The 15,174-nt window shown below is 44.8% G+C and overlaps 1 protein-coding gene and 1 pseudogene across 4 annotated transcripts in view; one reads left to right on the top strand and one right to left on the bottom strand.

Moving 5' to 3' along the window:
• The window catches only part of Sipa1l1 (signal induced proliferation associated 1 like 1), a 367,745-nt gene that overhangs the window by 237,905 nt on the left and 114,666 nt on the right, over positions 1-15,174 (bottom strand). For all 4 annotated transcript variants that reach the window (XM_023703289.1, XM_023703287.1, XM_023703294.1 and 1 more), the window contains one exon: positions 12,734-12,792. The gene's annotated coding sequence lies outside the window, so the exon portion shown is untranslated. The remainder of the gene's footprint in view (positions 1-12,733; positions 12,793-15,174) is intronic.
• Positions 1-15,174, top strand: part of LOC111811989 — a 111,743-nt pseudogene that overhangs the window by 29,573 nt on the left and 66,996 nt on the right.

Raw genomic sequence — 15,174 nt, 5'->3', positions numbered from 1 at the left:
ACAGGGACCACGGTTCAATCCCCCAGCACCACATGCCAGCCAGCCCGCCCCCTGGTGGGCTGAGCTGGCCACACACACACACACACACACACAAATTAATTAATTTTTTAAAAAAAGAAACATCACCCTCAATAGCAACCAAATTCAGAAGGCCTCTTTTTAGGGTTTTCAGTCATGGTAACTAGTGGTCCAGTTTTTGGAATGTCCACAACAATGGAGCATAATGAAATTTTCCCTTCAAATTCTTGTTTCTTGAATTTTTCTACATAACATACGAATTCCATGCAAAACTTTTTAAAAAACGAATATTCATCATAAATAGGCTAATAGAGATGTAATTAGGAAAACTATCACCTATTTAAAGTAGAAAAGGAGGGCTTGCCAGATAGCTCAGCGGACCACAGCGCCTGCTGGGGCAGAGCGCGGCGGCCGGGCTCCACCTGCAGCTGCCATGCCGGCCCGCCCCAGAGGGCCTGAGCTGCGGCTGAGCCCGGGCATGGGGTTGCACGCCTGCAATGCCAGCGCCTGGCAGACAGACTGAGAACACGAGCATTGCTGCGAGTCCGATCTGTGCAGTGAGCCCCTGCAGACCCTGCCCCAGTACATAAAGAAGTAAGTAGAAAAGGAGTCCACGTAAAGCCTAAATTCAAAGCTACCTGTAATTTCAGCATCCAGAAACAACCCCCATTTTATAAAACTGTACTACAGTATAGTTATAAAACTACAGGGGCTGGGGAGATAGCTCAGTAGAATAAGCGCTTGCCTGGCAAGTGCAAAGGCCCGTCTTCAATCCCTGGTTCCGAAGGGGGGAAAAACCTGTATAAAACTTTGTAAAACTACAATATAGTAATTTGTATCAGCTATAATATAACAGTGTACACTTCTCAAGTCAGATGTTATTCAAATGTAAGATGCTTAGCAACTGTAAGTTCTACACAGAGAAACCACAATTAAACCATTCGGCAGTATTTAACATAAGGCTTTGGCCAGTTTTTATGCTTACAAAAGCGACAGACATCCATAGAAAGAAACTTTTGTAGATTTTTTAAAAACGAGTATTTCCATAGGCAGAAGTCTTAGCAGTTGTACAGCAAGACATAACCACTCTACATGCTAGGAGCACACACTAAGAAAAGTTTTTATATAATTTATACAATAACAGCACAAAGTAATGGAATGACAATGTTTGAAAACTGAAAAGGCTTATTTATGCCAACCATCATAAACACTGAGTCACAGGTATTTTGGACTTTTTAATTAACATGCTACATTTTCATTCACCAATTTTCTGATACAGGGCCAGTTTTCAGACTATCGGACTAGCCTTTGTTGCACAAAGCACACCCCAAAACACATCATCACAACCTGCAGCCTTCCTTCTTTACCAGAGTGGCACACTCCAAGACTCACGCATTTTAAGAACCTTCACAGATGCTGGATTGTGTCTCCCAATCTTGTACAGTTGGCAGGACACTACATAACTTAAAGGCGTTTTAATTTTTTGGAGGTTTTCCAAAGTACTTCACATATTTTGGTAGAAAAATGTTTGTATTACATAACATTTTAGTTACACGATTACAATAATAAGTACTACTAACAAAAACAGGCTTTGTTGACAAACTGTCTTGTGACAAAACGTTCAGCTCCAGGGGCTGACCCAGAAGGCCATGTCATTTAGAGGGCACAGCCTAACTTAAGGGTGAGGGTGCCATGGACGTCAGGGTCCTCTTGGGGGGGTCACGTGGCGGCTATCCTCTCTGGGCATCCTGTACCAACATTCTCGTTGGAAAGGATACTTACTGCCTTCTGTCTGTGCTGATCCATTATAAATGACAGTGGGCTTAAAGGAAGAGCAGGACACCTTTACAACAGAATTGCTGCATGGAAGTCAACAGCATCTGGCCAGACTTCTTGCCTTACCTCCTCCACTTGACCTCCAACTGCTAGACCCTGAAGTCTCTACCCCTCCTCCCTTTTCTCTTTAAACGCAATCAGCTTACACATCACCTATATACGCAGGACTCAATTTTAAAACTGTAGACAGCATCTCTCTTATGTGTGTGGACTTAACACAGCATGAATTCCTAGCCACCTCCTCCCCAAACCCATGTACCAGGCCAATAACCACCATCAACATCTGCACAGCCACTGGGGACAAGTGCCTGAGCTTTCCCTGACTTCCTGCCTATTAGGGTGTCTTGTTGCACTGAAGTCTGACCAATGGGCAAGGACCCTGCCTTCCTCGTTTGTGGCTCTACCTCCAGCCCCGAAAATAGTCTATGGCATGTAACAGGGTCATAATTCACGCTGGGGAGTAAAATGACCTCCTAGAATTTTAGACTCCTTTGGGAAGTTTTCCATACCTAAGTAGAAGACCACAAGGTAATTTTCCAACCACTTGAAAGTACTCACCATTCATAGCTTGAAAGGGACCACAGACAACTGGCTCAGCGTCTATTCTACAAGTATCGGCACCACGGTCCAGCACGTGACTCCAGACCCCCAGCCTGAAGGTCTCGCGCACATACTCAAATGATGCTCAAGCAGCTCAATCAGACCACTGCCCGCGAGTCCCCACCTCTTCTGTTGTTATGGAAACACAATACTTGCAAGCAATTGGAGAACTGAATTGAACTGATATCACAAGTGTTTTTTTCATCTGGGTATCTAAGAAAGTAAGGTCGCAATGTACCTGGTTATACCACCAGTTGAAAAGCCTAAGGCAGGTTTGGAGACTGTGAAATGGAACAGGAATTAAAAGTCAAACTGTATACATTCAAAACCCTAAAGTCTCTCTTGTTCCTTCTCCAAACTTGTCCTCATCAAAACCTGCTATAAACTTCCAGTACAAAGGAGTAGCTAAGTATCTGTAATTTAGTAATTGTCCTAAGTGTCACATTCGCTGTTCAATGTCTCCATGAAATGCAGAAACGTAAGGCCCTAACTCTCCAAGGTAAACTTCCCATTTTGAGTGTAGAAATGTCACTTCATACATTTAATCGTTTTCCTATGCCAATCTATTTTGATTTTTTGTTTCGTTTTGAGAAGAAGTTCTTGCTATGCTACTCAGACTGTCCTGGAAAAGCTGGACTCAAGTGAGCTTCCTGCTTCAGCCTCCCAGTCGCTGGACTCTGACAAGTACGTGCCACTAGACGTGGATGACCCCGGTTCCTGTCTGACTACCCTGATGTTTACAAAGCTCCTGGTTATCGTTTTATGAAATCCTCTTGACACACTGCAAACTACACCCCAAAACACGCCTTCACGACCTCACAGCACCATCCACCTCTCCAGCGGCTCAGGACTAGGCCTTGCCACGCAGCGGAATGCACAACTCCCTCCACGTCCCATCCCTACCCGCATGCCTGCCCTTCTCCTGCAAAGGCCTGTGCAGGGTTTACTGACATATTCGATGCCTATTTGTTTTAGAACCAATGACTAGCAAACACAAGTTAGCAAAACAATTTTTCCACAAACATCGCTTCTTTCATAAACCCCACCTCATGAAGTACACAACGTCACCTTTCCATATAAAAGCTCTTGCTCCCTGCCACTCTGACCACGCAGCCTCCTATGAGGGAGCTGCACCATGTGCACTGACACATGCAGCTGCAAGAGCAGAGCGTCATCTGGTGCCCTCAGTCATCACAGCTAGAATGCTGCTCTGATGGGGAGACGTACAAGAAGCAACGTTCTGACCTCTAGGAGCTCTCTGGAGATGAGGGAGGGCAGGAAGGAAGGAAAGCACAAGCACAGCAGGGGACACCAATGCAAGCACCGATAAGGCCGTGCTGCTGGCTCACGCCTGCGCGGCCCCACGGCTCACATGGAGGCAAGTGCTCCCAGAGATCAGGCCCAGGCTCACACTGAGAGTCAGGTCCTACGTGGGTGGTGGGAGCAGGTCTCTTAGAGGTAGACTCAAGGGGCCTCTGCGGGACAGCAGGTGGAGGGACTGTCTCAGTTATTCTTCTCTCTTGCTGGGACAAATACCTGACACCCAAAATGAAGGAAGAAAAGATTTATTTAGCTCACAGTTACTGGAAGTTTCAGTCCATAGTCAGCTGTGCCCAAGGAAGAGTGGCAAGTGGCAGAGAGCACCCTTTCATGGCGGCAGCAAAGAGCAAGAGAGCAAAGTGGAGGAGCCATGGCAACCGTGGCAGCGAGACCAAGTCCATCTCCCTTACGTAGCATTCAGGCCACCTGCCCCAGGCTTGGAATAGAACTCACACCCATAATCCCAGTGGATCATGAGTTAACCACAAACTCCAGAAGCCCGCCCAATGACTGCATGAGGCTTTGAGGGGACAGCTGGACACAAACCGTAACAGGGACCACTCTAAAGCATTCCAGAAATGGCACTCGCCACAAGTCTGGGAAAGAGAAAACGGTCTGAGGAGTCAGGAATCCCCACCCTGAGCACGTGGCTTCTACTGGAGAAAGACAAGGGACAGAGATGAACACAGGAGCCTTAACCGACACCAGGGGCTGTGAGCTCCCGACAGTGAGCAGCCCTGCGAGACTTCAGTGAGCGGAGCAGGTTTGCTTCTGGAGACGAGAGGTTCCAAAGCCACGGAGCTGCAGCTCTCCACAGCACGCTATCACAGCTCCCGTCCTCTGAGATAAAGATTTTTCTTTTGTACTTCTTCATCCCCCTGTTTTCACTGAAAAAGATTCAGATCTTTTCACTTTTATGCTGCTACACTTTCATTTGTATTTGACCCCATCTGGGTTCCTACTTAAATACCATTCAAGCCTCCAAAGTAGGTATAACGCTTTTTGTTTCTTTTGTATGCCCCAGAGAACCTAGAATCATTAAAGTCCTCCTAGAAACATCATTCGCACATCAGGAAATCAAAACCCACTTGAAAGGAACTGAGACTGACCGTAGGAGAAGCCCTTGGGACTGACAGGCCTGCGCGCCCCTCCCACCGCACCCTCAAGGCAGTGGCTCATTCATCCTTTTTTTAATTTTATTTATTTGTGTGTGGAGGGGGGGCAGCTCAGCCCACCAGGGTCAGGGCTGGCTGGCATGTGGTGCTGGGGAATTGAACCACAGTCCCAGTGCTTTGCTAAGCTTGTTCTAAGTAGGTGCTTTCGACCACTGAGCCATCTCACGAGCCCTGACTCATTCATCCTTAATGTGTGCAGCCTCGGCTTTAAAGTACGTCATGTATACTCACTTACGCAATCCTCTTAAAAATGCCTACGAAGCACATGTACTATCACTACGGTTACCACTCTGAAAAGACACTGAAGTACAGAGAGGGAAAGGAATTGCCCAAGGTCACAGAGCTGGTGCTGCTAGAGGCAGAACAGGACCCTGGTGTCAGGTGCCACAGGCACCTGTGCGCTGGGCCGTAGGCACCCACTGTCTCAGGATCACACTTACACATGAAAACGAAAGGGCCAGTCCCCACTGCTTCACTGCGGCAGCAGTCACACATGGTGTTTAACATGCAACACACACACACACGCGCGCGCGCGCAATTTTTTTAAACCACAAACACACGACTTTTACAGCATCTAAATAGCTCATTAGGGGCGGGGGAGATGGCTCAGCAGACTAAGCACTTCCCTGGCCTGAGTTCAATCCCCGATTCTGCCCCCAAAAACTTAAATTAGATTAAAAAAATAAATAATTCACTTAGAGTTGAGCTCTTGCATGCTGTTTTCATAGGAAATGCATCTGCTCATGATACTAAACACGACAGAACTAGCGATCTGTGACTACACAATAAGAGCGCCAGCGCCATTATCTGATCAAACAAGTAACAATGAATCCTGCTTCACGACATTTCTTTTAAAATATGTGAATGTATAAATAGCTAAGCAAACAAAACTAGATCTAAATGACCTCGTCTCTATTCTAAAAAAGAGAGCTCTTTACCTATAAAAAACAGTCCACATCGCTTGGACAATGCAGGGTCCAGGGGCGCACTCTGTAAGGACCCGAACGCACCAACGCTGGCCCCAAGAGTCCCCCAGCAGCACTAAGCAGTGCAGCCCAGAACGGAGTGAAGGGCACCGCTGCCTTCACACGGCACGTGCCGTGCCGCAGACGCAAGGAGACGGCTTCGCAGACTCACTCAAAGCCTATGAGTTATAAAACAAAGCTAGTGTGCCGTAGGTCCCTAAAATTCTTAACAATCTCATACATTAAAAGCTGATTCATAGACCCAAAGCACTCATAAAATATGGCTTAATCTGCCAGGCATGGTGCAGCATGCTTGTAATCCCAGCACTCAGGAGAGGTTGAGCCAGAAGGATTGTGTAGAGTTCAAGCTCAGTCTGAAAGCACAGCAAGACCCTATCTCAAAAAAAAAAAAAAAAAAACAGAAGAAGACTTAATTAAAACAGAACTATATGAAAGAGAAAACTATAAAAATATTCTGAAAGAACAAATAAAAATAATGCCCTTAAATTTGGCCTTGTGCATAACACAAAATTGTTCATTAAAAACTATGTGGCCAATGTGCTTAAGACTATAAATACCCATTCAAGACAGAAATAGTGGCAAATGCCAAGCACAGCAACTATTACTTTAGAAAATACAAATTATTTGATCATGTGTACAAATTTGCACTATTATTACTTTGGGGCTAAAAATGTAATATAATTCTGCTAAGAGGACTTAATGAGAACAGTGGCTTTTATTACCGTTGCTTTCGGTGTGATTCTGTTAACGCTTACTGTTGATCTGCACAAATAAAGAGAAGCCGGGAACTGTCCTAATTTCTTTGAGAGTTATCAACTGAAGCTAATGCTTCCTGAGACTGCTGCTTGAAGGCGGTCCTAAGAGCTAGCCAGAGCCCCCACAGACACTGATCAGCGCGTGGCACAGCGAAGCCAGCCCACGTCGCAGAAAGCTCTGACACTCAGCACTGTGCTCCCTGGCTCATACTCCAAGGCAGCCTTTCCCTCCAGCAACAGCAAGGCAAAAGGCAAATTCATCACAAATTCTAATGGACAACAGCACGACGTGAAGAGCTCTTTGACAGCAAGACCTAGCTTCTTCCTGCCCTGTTGGGACAACCCTTACATTCAATATATGGAGCCCTTCCTACTCCCCTAAAGAATCTTAAAATCACCCAGATTTTCAGGACACTGCAATAGTGTATCATCAACAACACTGACTGCAATTTATAAAACAACACCAGTCAGAAGACTGAAGAACTGTGGCACGTTCTCCCAAATGTCACACTGTGAAAACCTTTCTTCCCTCCCTTGAAAAATGGGACTGTTGGGGCCAGGGAGATGGCTCAGGAATAAACGCTTCCCTGGCAAGCGCAAGGGCCTGAGTTCAATTCCCGGTTCCACAAAAAAATAAAAAATAAATGATTGGTTGGTACCAGTCACTGTTAGGATGGCTATCCTTCTGATGTACTTGTGTGTTAGGGCTGGGAAGATGGCTCAGTAGAATAAGCACTTGCCTGGCAAGCGCAAGGGCCTGAGTTCAACCCCCAGTTCTGCCAAAAAAAAAAAAAGGGGGGGATATCTGCAGAGAACTCTCACTAGCCTCAGGCGCTGGGACTGGGAAGACTGGTCACTTTGAAGTTAGTGCAGAAACCTCAAATTCAAGGAATGAGGTACAGCCCTCACAGACAACCTGAAAGCAATGTGGAGCCATATAAGAAAACCAGTAAGAATAATTAATGAGTTCTGGTTAAAGAGCTGAGTCAATGTTTCCTTCACTTCAGCTTCCCAAGTAATGTGACTAAGTGTATTTTGATTCCCATCAGGTCAGAATATTTGTAATTAAGCATAATATCTCTAGCTGATGATGTATGTGCATTCTTGTTCAGAACCTGACACCACAATTTCTTATTAAAATAAATCAGTGACCTGAAGCACATTCAGTTTTTCACAACGTTATTTTTATAATGAAGGAGACATCTCAAAACCAGGTCCTGACCTAAACACTGTACATAAATAAGACCTAACACACATTCTGCCTCAAAAGGATTTACATTTCTAGACTGAACTTACTAACACACTCACAGAGAGTAACACGTTCTTGGAGTCCTCAAAATCCCCATTTATAAAATAGAGGTAAAATATATTTTCAAGGACTGAGTGTCAATAATAAAAGCAGATAAAAAAATTAATTCAAGATGGATCATCAACATGAAAGCTAAATGCATGAAGCTTTCAGGAGAAAACAGGTGACTCTTTTCAAGACAAAGATGTTAGGTAGACACAAAAATCGTAACAGTAAAAGAAAAAGTGATCAATTCTATTATATAATATTAAAAACTTTGTGCCACCAAATGACAGCTTTTTCCAATGGCCAAATGTGCCCACAAAAAACGGGGAGAACATCTGCCCACGCTATGCGGGGCCAGCGGACAACAGCCACTGCCACGTTTCCCTGAAGACACGCCCTGGAGACTTTCCCGGACGCTCCGGCGTCAGCGCTGCCCCAAACAAGCCCCGTCCAGATCAGCAGCCAGAGGGGCACATTTAGTGCATCCAACACGCAAACAGACATACGAGATTATAAAATAGCAATATTAATATATAATTAGATATGTTGATGTATAAGTAACACTTCAAATAAATAATATAAATTATTTATTAATTAAGTATTTATAAATACCCCCGTGCCTGACTTTGGAGGAGAGATAAGCACTGATGTAAACAGATGAACTCGAGACATACTGCCGAATGACCAACAGGAGTACAGGCCACAGGCACCTGAGCATGAACGACGTGGCTGTGCTGAATGAATGTGAGCCTTCATAATCTGTGCAGCATGTAATGGACACACTTAATTCAAAAAAGGTTTTTGAATTTTGGGGCCTAAAATTTTTCACTGGTTTTGTGTGGACCATCATTCTTTTTTTAATGTATGTGGCTGTTACACGGTCTCATCATGCAGTGTGGCCTCGTAGTGATCCTCCTGTTTTCAGCCTCCCCAGCACTGGGATTACAGGCTTGAGCCACCAGTCCAGACTCTACGGCCAGCTCAGCCTGCCCTGGGGACGGGGCTGGCGAAGCATGTGGCGCCCACGATCAGACCGCGGCTCCTGGGCTAAGCAGGCACTTTGGCCCGCTGAGCTGTCTCGCCAGCCCCTGGAGCATCACCCTTAAGTGCCAGCATTTTTGTTGCCACCCTGTCTCATGTATCAATTAACACTTGACTCAGAGGCCGGGAAAAGGCTCAGTGGAACACGCGCTTCCCTGGCAAGTGGAAGGGCCTGAGTTCAATCCCCGGTTCCGCAAAAAAACACTTGACTTAAAGGAAACCCTCTGTGAATCCTAGGCTACGGGAGATTGTGGCTTGCGTGAAGAACCTGCGGAAGCAGTCCCAGACAGCCGTGGTGTCTGTGCTATGGAAAGGGGACACCAGTAAGTGCTCCTTTAATTACAGAGCTCCCCCACTGGACATGAGACTGGGGCCCAGTTCTCCAGGAAATGGAGTCACGAGATAGGCAGGCTGCAATTCCGAGTTTAAAAAGTTATGACAGTGTTCCAGAACAGGACAGTATGACTATACTGGAAAAAATGTACACTATTGTGTATGAATAAACAGATGTGAAAAAACCAAGACATCCTCTGAAAATAAGCCCTCGTGTACCTCTCAGAGCAAAGAGTAATAACACCCAGTCTCATTTTCAAGAAATATGGTCGGATATATAAAGAACTCCTACAACTCAGATAACATGTTCACTGCCACTAATTTATAATAGCCTGGGTAGAGAGAGGCAAGGGTAATGGGAAGAGATTGATGGAGACTCTGCGCGGAATTAAGGTTGGAGCAGGGAAAGGAGACTAGACTGTTTGGAAGACTACTTGGAGGAAAAACAGAAAAAAAAAAAATTAAATGCCAGTATAGTCTGAATTATTAAAGAATACATGTACACACTACCAGCAGTTTCCACTGACAAACATTTAATTTTTTTTTTTTTTCATTCAATACAGGGGCTACAGGGTCTCACTACACAGACCCAACTCCAGCGATCCTGCTGTTTGCAGCTTCCCAAGCTCTGGATGACAGGTGCGCGCCACCACACCCAGCGTCCACGTGGTCTTGGTATGCCCTCAGGGCAGGACCCGCAGCTCACACAGCAGATCCTTCTTGTTTTCTCTAGCACAGGGGATTGCGGTGGGTTTTACATTTGTTTATTTGCTTTTGGTTTTGGTGCTGAGGACTGAACCCAGGGCTTCCAGCTTGCTAGGCAAGCGTTCAACCACTGAGCTAAATTCCTAGCCCCAATACCCGGGACTGAACTCAGGACCCTGCTCTTCCCAGGGAGGTGCTTACTCCACTGAGCTATCTCCCCAGCCCTAAGATGACAAATTTTAATGTCCTATTAAAGGTGATTTCAAAGGAAGTTTCTGCCCGATTGCTGGAAGTAATAATTCAAATTCAAATTTATTTTTTACTTTATTTAATTATTTTGATTAGGAAACAAAGTTGTTTGGAGGGAAAATGTAATTTATTTTAAAAACTGGATTCAAGGGCTAGAAAGATAGCTCAGAGGCATAAGCGCCTGCCTGACAAATGCAAGCTCCTGAGTTTGATCTCTGGTACCTAAATAAATGAATAAATAAATAAAACTGGATTCGTATGATATCTCAACATTCAGTTTTGTGTAAAAATAAGCTAACTCTAATGGGCCAACACCATAAAGATACGAAGTGATATAAAATGGCACAGTTACCAATAATGACTAAGGTTGTTCACCCATAATTCCTTAGCTGTGATTTTATGTAATAATGAATGTGATCCTGTCTAGACGTGCTAGTCAGCTGCATGCATACAGCATACACCACCCCACCCCCAAACACTAGCAGATCAGATTATAACAAATTGTGCTCCACTCTACTACCTACAACATATCACAGTTAGGGCTTTAAAAATGACTATTTTTTCAGATGGGGGGGTCGGTAGTGTTCGGGGGAGGAGGGCTTGTAGTGCTGGTACCTGAACCCAGGGCCATGTGCACACTAGGCAAATGTTCTCTACCGACCCAGTTCTACAGCCCCAAATGTTTTTCCATTTACTGCAAGCTTTTCAAATATAAATTTAAACATATGATGAATGACCAGCAAGCACTACTATCTCCAGTGATTTAGCCTTCTCTTTACTTTCTGACCAGAATGCAGAAGGGCTATCTTGTTATCCACCCACTATTATCTTGCAGTTATACCAAATGGCAGCTTCAGATGCTGTTTTTGTTTTTAACATATTTTGTAAGCGGCCTCATTATGCAGCTCGGACTCATAGCGATCCTCATGTTTTCAGCCTCCCCAGTGCTGGGATTATAGGTGTGCGCCACCACACCTGGTCTCAGCGCACCAAGGGCCAAGACCAGCACAGCAAATGGTGCTGGGGATCGAACCCAGTCCCTGCACTTCCCTGAGCAGGTGCTTAGTCCATTAAACTACCTCGCCAGCCCTTGAGATGCTGTTTTACACAATTAGTGCAGTATCTAAATTCTAGGATTCTGTCTCAGAGCTGTTAAAATCTGTTTAGACTAAACTGCCACTTAGAAAATAATACCGCATGTGAAATAAAATAATTTTCCTCTCTCTTCAGTAGAAAAAAAGAAACAATTTCTATGAGCCATTAACATCACAATAAATCAAAGAGTTCTGCTCAGAACAGCTAAGATGTGAAAACAATAAATATTCCGCAGAGAAAAAGGATTAATGACAAACACAGCTGCATTATTTTAAGCTAAAACATGAATGTGCGTTACAGTGAAATGTGAGGGGAAAGGCGGCATCACAAATACCTGGAGAAAACGGCGGCTTCACATAGCGGCTCTGGAACGGAAGGCAAACAGCAGTAGATTCAAATCGAACCCCAGCCCAGCTCCTTTCCAACAATGTGATTTTGTGAAAATCTTTTAGGCGTATTAGTAACATCAACATCTCAGGAGCATAATGATGAAATGAGAGGGTAGACGCAGAAGTGCTAAGTGAGATCTCACACCCCAGCTAAATGCTCGGGCCAGCGAGAGAGCTCAGAGGCATAAGTACCTGCCTGGCAAACACAAGGTCCCTATTTTAATCCCTGATACAAAAAAGTAAATACTCGGGGCTGGTGAGATGGCTCAGTGGTCTAAAGCACCTACTTAGAACAATCTTAGCAGAGCACAGGGACCGCGGTTCAATCCCCCAGCACCACATGCCAGCCAGCCCCGCCCCCTGGTGGGCTGAGCTGGCCACACACACACACACACACACACACAATAAATAAATAAATGTTTAAAAAAAAAATAAAGGGAAAAAACAAAAGTAAATACTCAACAATGGAAATACACACACACGTTATTTGTAGGGGATTGGTCTTGTTTTTGCAGTGCTATGGATCGAACCCAGGCCCCCTATATGCTAGGCAACATACGGGGGTGGGGGGGGACCCCCAGCCCTTATTGTTATTAATTTAAACTTCAGGTAACAAAAACCACACCAAAAAAACATTTTTAGCTCAAGAATTTTAGCTTGTGGTCACATCGCCATTATGGAAACCAATAGAATTTAAATTTTAAACAATCAATAAAAGCAGAGGAACAAGCAGAGGAACGAATAAAAAAAATTTTTTTCCTATCCAAAGAATTTAAGGAATAAGGGGAAAAAGAACAAAATGAATTAATAAAATCTTATAAGCCACCATTTACTTGACCAAACACTGGTACAGACACGACCATAGCAAAAGATAAAGCCAACAATTTCCAAGTAGAGTTATAAAATTATACGCTGTTCCTCTTCCCTGTAAACTTACTTACTGCAGGTACAGCGTGGTGATTTCCTGGGACAGGCTGTAGCTATGTGAAGAAGTACCTGTTCATGACAAAAATATGGACTTAGAAAAAAGGCATTTTCTCATTTCTTTGCAGACTCATTCCTTAAGGACCTAGCAAGCTCCTACCCTGTAACAGGCACTACCTCAGACTAAAATGGCAACAAGGGCAATCCTTGTATGGCAAAGAGCACCTGAAACTAAACACAGCTGTGACCCTCTGCAGTACCAGGGCGACAAAGGAGGCAAGGAGGCAATTCCAAGCAGACAAGGCCAGCGCCAGCAGGGCATGAGGGAGGTCGTATTTGATCTTAATCCTGAAAACCATGCTTTTACACTACACAGTTTGTTAATCTTCACTATGGCTTGTATGCAGACACACCCCAAAGCCTCAGGTCACCGCAGGTGAGGCTTTGGGGGTGGCCGGGCCTAGAGGGCGTAACGCTGGGATGGAGTTGTGGAATGATGCTGGAATTGAACCTGCCTGCCCTGGGTATGACTGCTACTTGCCAGAAAGGAGGGCAGCGAGGAAGGACATGAGAGACAGAAAGGGGGTCACTGGCTGGTGCTTGCCCCTTGATGCTTGCCCCTTGCCCCCTTGCTGCTCTGTTGCTTTCTGCTTGCCACAAACCATTTCTCCTCTGCGATGCCCTCTGTCACCCACCCTGCCTTGAAGCTGGGCAGCTGTGAACGCAGCCTCTATGGTCTGGGAGCCACAGTAAGCCTTGCCTCCCTTAACACTGAGCGTTGGGTATTTTGTCTCAGCAACAGTAAAAGTAAAACGCTATTGTTTGCAGTACTAGAGGTTGAAGCCAGACCTCAGTCATGCCAGACAAGCACTCTACCAGTGATCAACAGCCCCAGCTCCTTATGTTTGTATTTGAGACAAGGTTTTGTTAATTAGCCCAAACTGATCTTGAACTTGAGATTCTCCTGCCCTAGCTTCCTGGGGCAGGAGAATACAGGTCTGTATTGCCACACCCAGCCCATTTTGTTATGGATGAGTCCATTTCTACTTAAATTTCATTATATTACTGTACTCATGTTTGATCAACATTATTTATCATAAAACAATAAATACTTCAGTGCTGTTATGGTGTGTACTTGTCCCCCCGAAGCCTCATGCAGTCATGGGGCTGACTTCTAGAGTTTGTGGTTAACTCATGATTCACTGGGATTATGGGTGTGAGTGCCGCACCCAGCCTGGGGCAGGGAGCCTGAATGCCACTTAAGGGAGTCTTGCTTCCTACAGTCATTACTGCCTCTGTCACCCCCACTGCTCTCTGCTCTTTGCCGCCGCCATGAAAGCTTGCTCTGTGCCATGTGCCACTCTGTCTTGGAGCCAGCTGAGTATGAACTGAAACCTCCACTAACTGTGAGTCTTTCCTTTCTTCATTTTGAGCGTTGGATATTTGTCCCAGCACCTTATTCAGAAAGCATATTAATAGGCCAAAATAATATCTTGCAGTAAGGACTCATGTGGCCCTTCACTTGGACCTACCAGATTCCCCTTCCATCATGTGTCAAGATTATCTTTCTACACCTTCATAGGATAGGCTCTAATTTCTAATTACCTGGGACAGAGACCTGTAGGGTGTGCAGCGCGCGCAAGATAAGGCACCAAGAGATACATCCTTTTCTTTATCTCTTTTTAAAACCAAAGTTAGGGCTCCAGGAAAGATAGCTCAGTGGACTGATTGCTGGCTTAGGCTAAGTGCAGGGACCAGATTTGATCCCTGCACCACATGCCCTGCCCGCCAGCCGTACCCCCAGGCATGCTGAGCCAGCCACCGGAGACTGGGTGTGGTGGCGCACACCGGTAATCCCAGTGCTGGGGAGGCTGGAAACAGGAGGATCACTATGAGTCCGAGCTGTGTAGTAAGACCCTGTACCAAATACATTAGAAACAAACAAACTGAAGTTAGGCAACAATTTCTTTCTTTCTTTTTTTTTTTTTTTTCTTTGCGGAACCAGGGATTGAACTCAGGTCCTTGCGCTTGCCAGGCAAGCTCTTATTCTACTGAGCTTATTCCCTGGCCCCCTTTTTTTTCCTTTTTTCTTTTTTTTCAATTTCTCTAACTTTATCAGATCCTGATGGCATTACACTTCCTGAAATTTTAATCTGGATGCTTGCTTGAAAATATTTTCTTAGTTTGGGAAAATATGGATCTAGAGCAGCTTTCTCTCTGTAACTGTCATTCATCTGTAATTCAGTAAGTTCATCTTTATGTATTACTGGTGCCTACAACATCTTAAGAGTTCACAGTCATTCAACTGGACCAATGGTTCCAAAGACTACGATCAGTATAACCATAAAATCAGAATTAAGGAAGTTTGTCCTATTCTTTCCTTTTTTTTTTTTTAATTATTTATTTATTTTTATTTATTACATTTATTGTGTGTGTGTGTGTGTGGCCAGCTCA

Source organism: Octodon degus, unplaced genomic scaffold (assembly GCF_000260255.1).
Source record: "Octodon degus isolate 3935 unplaced genomic scaffold, OctDeg1.0 scaffold00007, whole genome shotgun sequence".
NCBI lineage: Eukaryota > Metazoa > Chordata > Mammalia > Rodentia > Octodontidae > Octodon > Octodon degus.
The sequence above is the reverse complement of the archived record's forward strand: the minus strand, read 5'-3'. Positions and strand labels throughout refer to the sequence as shown.